We start from the raw sequence: 6,000 nt of genomic DNA, 5'->3' as shown, positions 1-6,000 counted from the left end.
AAAATAGCAGATATACAAGCTCAACACTTGTGCAAACCTTTGAATATATATATATTTTTTCAAGCGATTCCCTGGAACAAAATATTTGAAATGGGGGTCCACGGCCAAATACATATCATTTTGAGGGTCCTTGACATGAAAAACAATTGAGAACCACTGGTGTGGAGATACAGGAAACCGAGGTCGGAGAGAAGGGAGATATGATGCGAGTCATGATGACGGGAGTCCGAATGGAGCTGGTGGTCTGTTTCGCCAACTGGTGTGTGGGAACAGGCGGGTGTGTGTCAATTATGCAAGGACTGAGAATTCATTTATGGAAATGAGATTCACAATGAGCAACTGGTGGCCAAATAAAGCGTAACACTCAGTCAATAAAGATGAGGTGCTTCACAAAGAAACCTGACAGCAAACCTTATAGGAACATCTGTTTTCCAGCCTGTAGCTCAGAATGTGAGCACACCCTTCTCTTTTATGTCAAATCACTAATGAACGTCCATAAACGAACCACGTTTTTTGATAGATGTGCATGATATGTGAGCCATTCACTGAATTGCTATGTCAACAGTTAGGTCCATCCTCTGGTTGTGAATATTCATGAGAATCTCTGCAGAATAAGGAGTCCTATGATGTCAAGGAGAACTGGCAGGCGGCGTTCGCTGGCGTATCCACCTTGCACTTATGAATACAAGACCTGGCCTCTTATTTGAAGGTCAGTTCAAAAGTAATCTCCCAAGAGAAAGTATAGCTGCCAATGTTTGATGGAAGTTGACATACATACATGAAGTGTAATTCAGAACAGAATATTGAGAGATAGATCTGAGGCTGACAATTGGACTTTTTCAAATCAGCCTCATGGTGGCGCTATACCAGGCCGATTCGTGTTTTTACCTATAACTGCACCGAGTAAAACTTTGTATGGGCACTCCCTAGAGTCGAAGGAAAAACCTTTGCCCTGCATTTTTCCACATTGCGTTTTATAGCGCCACCAGGAGACCGACTTATGTAAAACACATTTTTGGATATTACTCCTTCAGATTTGATCCAAATGTTACACAAATCGGTACACATGATCTCTATAGTCATGTGATCAAGATGGATCTGTTTGATTTTTCATAGTCCATCTTGATTGGCTAAGATTGACATCTAGAGTGCCAGATTTTGCACAAAGTGCCACAAATCATGAACGCAGCGTCCGATCGTGGTGAAACTTTGCACGCACATTCGCACTACGTTGTGGAACAAATGCCACCCTTTCAACATTATAGCGCCACCAGAAGGCCATTTTTTTGTAAAACTATTTGTTTAATATTACTCCTACAAATGTTGTCCAAATGTCACGCAAATCGGTACTTATTACTGTATCTCTTTAGTCAAGTGATCAAGACGGATCCATCCAATCTGTCCGATTTTTCACATTCCAGACTGATTGGCGAATTCCGAACATTGGTGGCCCACACTAGCCCTTTTTCTAGTTGTTATTGCTACTACTTGTATCTCCCTCTCTCACTCTCTTATCTTTCTCCCCGACACGGTCGAGGCAGATGGCCTCCCACCCTAGAGACTGGGTCTGCCTAACGTTTCTTCCAGTTAAGGGGGAGTTTTTCTGAGTTTTTCTGAGTTTTTCGCAAAATTGCTTGCTCAGGGAGGGACAATGTCGGGTCTGTTCTCTGCATGTAAAGTGTCTTGAGACAACTTGTTGTGATTCGACACTTAAATAAAATTGGATTGAATTGAAATTTGAATTGACTGCGAATTGACCAGTCAACATCAATCCAAGGAGTCACTATTCCTTTTTAATATGTACCACGCGCAAAATAGATGGGCTTATAGCTTTGTTTTTGCCATATATGTATATATACAGTATGTATATATATATATATATATATATATATATATATATATATATATATATATATATATATATATATATATATATGTATATATATATACAGTATGTATATATATATATATATATATATATATATATATATATATATATATATATATATATGTATATATATGTATATATGTATATATATGTATATATGTATATATATGTATATATGTATATATGTATATATATATATATATATATATATATATATATATATATATGTATATGTATATATACATACTGTATATATACATATATATATATATATATATATATATATATTGTTGCTGTTTTATTTTTAGCGGCGCTAGCCGCTCTATACCTTTAGGTATAGAGCGGATATTAGCCCTCTATACCTGGCTTTTGCGTCAACGTTCTGATTGGTCAGGCTCGCCAAGGTTCTGATTGGTCAGGTCCGTCAACGTTCTGATTGGTCAGGTCCGTCAACGACAGCTATGACAGATCAGTTTTTGCCACTTACCTTGGAATGCATTTGGTGATTCGCTTCCAATGGCATAGTGCCACTGGAAGCCTTGAAATAAATTTACAGAGATTTAATATTGTTTCTCTAGTAGAAACACATATCTATGACAGAATATATCAAAGGCGCCGCTACCTTCACACAGGTGTGATTTTTATTTTCTTTGTGTAATGATATTCGAACTGTGGTGCCACTATATATGTCTATGAATTGAATACCAAGGACCTCATTGGAAACAAGTCCGCAAGGACTTTTATGAACGGACCTGTTAGACAAAGTATTTTAAATGTAAATGTGTTGTTTTACATTTTTTGCCTAATAAAATATTCAATCAATCAATCAATCAATTTGCTTACGCAAAGCAACAGTATTCTCACATACTCATGCATTTTCTTAATACTGCCAACTTGGCTGCAAACCCTTATAGCTGTAATTACTCCGGAGCGCCGCTGACAAATTTGTGACTATGCCTTGTTGTATTGACCAGTGTGTTTACTTTGGTTATGTTCCTGAAAACACTTTGCCAGCCAATGAATATCAAATGAAGGATTCACGTCGCTAAAGCAAAGTGATTGCAATGTCCGTTCCCCCTCGTCGTGTTCTGCCTACGACAACCTAACAGCAACAACCCGTAACGAATGGCCATGTTATCAACGGCAGAAAACAAATGGCAACGCTGCAGTCAAATGTAAAGTGGTGCAGAGAGCCTAATGTTGCGACATTAGTCTCTGTCGGTGCTCGGTATAGAGAGGGAGAGCTATGGGGTGTAAGAGGCATCTGTGGGAAAGGGCTATGTTCTCTGGAGACGATCCAGCCGTGTCAGCAGGGCCAGAACAGCCTCATTTAACTCAGTAAGCCCTCTCTCTACCTTACATCACTGGACCTCGCTTAAAGCTCCGCAGGGCAGAGAGGCCGTTGGACTTTTCCTACAGTCTAACAATCTGCCTATTTTTAGCTTTAGAGCGACTGAGTCTGATGGAATGTGCCAAAAGTTGGCAAACGATGAAATGGTGCAAATCAAGGAAATGGGCTTTTTCTTTTTATTACTTGTTTGTTTATTTCCCATTACACAAGTTGTAGTGGCGAATAATCCAGCAGGTTCTTGATTTAAAGGGATAGTTCACCCACAAAATGACATTTTTTTCTACAAAGGAGACTCTTTGTGTCTCCTACCGGTCCGCTGGTCATCAAATGATTGGCTTAGGAATGCGACAAAAACAAAATAAATCAATGAATTCAAGTCTCCATGGGGTGACTAATCGATAGAAAAAAAGTGTTTTTTTTGGGTGAACTATCCCTTTAAGGGTTAACAGTATTCAAATAAGTATCTCTTCTTCAGCTACTTTCAGATGTCAATGACCGCGTCATTTGAAAGCTTTACGATCTGCACTTTCATAATCTGTCAAAAGAGAAAAGAAAGAAAAGACTAGAAAATGTGCTCCTCGGAGGACAGGTCTCCGCCAGTAGTAAAAAGGGAAAGTAAAAAAAAATAGTGTTGGGCATGTGCTGGCCTGCCCATTGACCTAGAGAGTTCATGGGAGCCGTAGTGTGGCAGTTAGCAGGTACTCAAGTCCTCCTGAGGTGTCACCAAGCCCACACAGGGCAAATGGAGGCGGGTTAACACAAAGTAAAAAGGGAGTTTTCAAACTTCTTTTAATTTTTGTTGTCATCATCATCATCATCATCATCATCATCGTGTTTTGTTTTGCTTGCGTTTTCGTGATGCTCTTTTTAGGATTCCATGGCCTTGAACTCGCTGAGAGCCTGAACGGGGGAGATGTGTTTCTTCTGGGAGCCTCGTCTGACACGTGTCTGACACTCCTCCGGTTCCTGATTAATCCTGTCTTACCTCACTTCGAAAGACATAAATAGTCTTTGGAAGTGACACACCTATTTATAGGGCTCTATTTCATCATGCGTCTCGCTAGCCAATCAAAGCACACCCTTTCAACATATTGTCACGTGTCACGTGAAGCTTGACCAATGTTAGCTTGGTGGACACACGGAAGGACGAAAACATAGTCTCCTGGCGGAGACAAAAAGGGACAAATGTGTGCCCTGGCCCCTGAACAAGTTAAGAAAAATGCAAGTGGGTTCAAGCTGGCCGCCAAGGCCACCACAAGAGCTACTACAGTTATGTGAATGACACTTCTTATTCTATTAACAATTGGAAAGGCTGAATACAGTAGACTGGGGGGACCCACTCCCCCTCCCCCTCCTCACCCACACACAAACACATAGAAAAAGTCTGTTACACCTGTTGCATCATGATGCACCTAAAATAATATAAAGAATTTGCTAACATATTCTTTTTCGGGGGATATTATGTTTTATTCATAAGATATGCCTGTCACTTGTCAGCTCGGGTTCACCTTCTTCAGACGGATTTTCTACACTGCTGGCCTGCAATATTCTAACCATATATTTTACTCAATGTAATGGAACTGCAACTACAATGCAACTTTACATTTACATACAGTAATGCAACTATGGGGCCTCTAAAATACTACAAATACTATCTATACCATATCTTTTTTATTAGTGTCAGGCAGGCATGCTGCTGTCGTCCATCATTACAGGGTTATGTGCTAACAGCTGTCAGTCGTTTCTCAAATCTGTGACGGCGCCATGTACAGTTCCAGGAACGTCAATCCGTTGTTCCTCAGGATTTATTGCTTTTGCTCTTTATGTAGGCGTAAATCATTTTTGAATATCTGCGAACGCCACATGTCACAAACAATTTCAAAGTAACTAATTCTTGTCAACGACGTTAGTGAGGAAGAAATTATTATGGCTGCTTGTATCTAACCTTTAATATTTTGCCATCACTTATAGTACTTCTACAATACGTTATGATATTTGACAGTTTGTAAGAGCCTAGATGTCTCCGCTATAGGCCTAATAGGCATTGTTTTTGGTACAGCCTATCTTGTTCAGTTTGCCCTTGAAGCAGCTAACGGTATAACTATGATCTCTGCCCTGTGCTCCAGGCAGAACTACCGTACCACTGACATGAGTGTTAACCCATTAAGACCTGAGGCCGATAAAAAAACAAGTTTTCCAAATCCCAACGTTTTAAAATATATATATATATTCAAAGATTTGCACAAATTTTCACGATTTTACAAAAATAGCAGATCTACAAGCTCGTAGCGCGGCACTCGGTGCCGTGCTATGAGCTTGTATATATGCTATTTTTTTTTTTTTTTTTTTGTAATTAAAGTATTTATTCTTTTTTCCAACAAATAAACATGACAAAACATAACAGACAAAACCAACAACACAACAGTACAGACAATACAAATAATACAAAAAATAAAAATACAAAAAATAAAAAATAAATAAACATAAAAACAAACAACATAAATTAAATACAACAACTTCCTAACACAGGCAGTCATAACACAACTAGGCTAAGCGGACAACACCCCCTACCTCCCCTTTGTGATTTTTGATTACACATCAATCGCGATCTGTTTCAACATATGATCAATGCAGCAAACCTTTTATGTACAAAAAGAAGTAGTCCCACACTAGATGAAACTTCCCTTTAACATTATTTTTTCTGGCAATCAAGTATTCATAAGAAGCGGTCTCAGTCATAAGTTGGGTCCACTCTGCCAGC

The 6,000-nt window shown here is 39.0% G+C and overlaps 1 protein-coding gene across 1 annotated transcript in view; it reads right to left on the bottom strand.

The window, feature by feature from the left end:
- Positions 1 to 3,582: 3,582 nt before the first annotated feature.
- mertka (c-mer proto-oncogene tyrosine kinase a) overlaps positions 3,583 to 6,000 on the bottom strand; it is a 412,118-nt gene continuing 409,700 nt past the window's right edge. Inside the window, exon 20 of the transcript XR_014602146.1 lies at positions 3,583 to 3,666. The gene's annotated coding sequence lies outside the window, so the exon portion shown is untranslated. The remainder of the gene's footprint in view (positions 3,667 to 6,000) is intronic.

This window comes from Gymnoscopelus microlampas, assembly GCF_963454915.1.
Source record: "Gymnoscopelus microlampas genome assembly, chromosome: 13".
NCBI lineage: Eukaryota > Metazoa > Chordata > Actinopteri > Myctophiformes > Myctophidae > Gymnoscopelus > Gymnoscopelus microlampas.
This window is presented reverse-complemented; position numbering and strand designations above follow the sequence as displayed.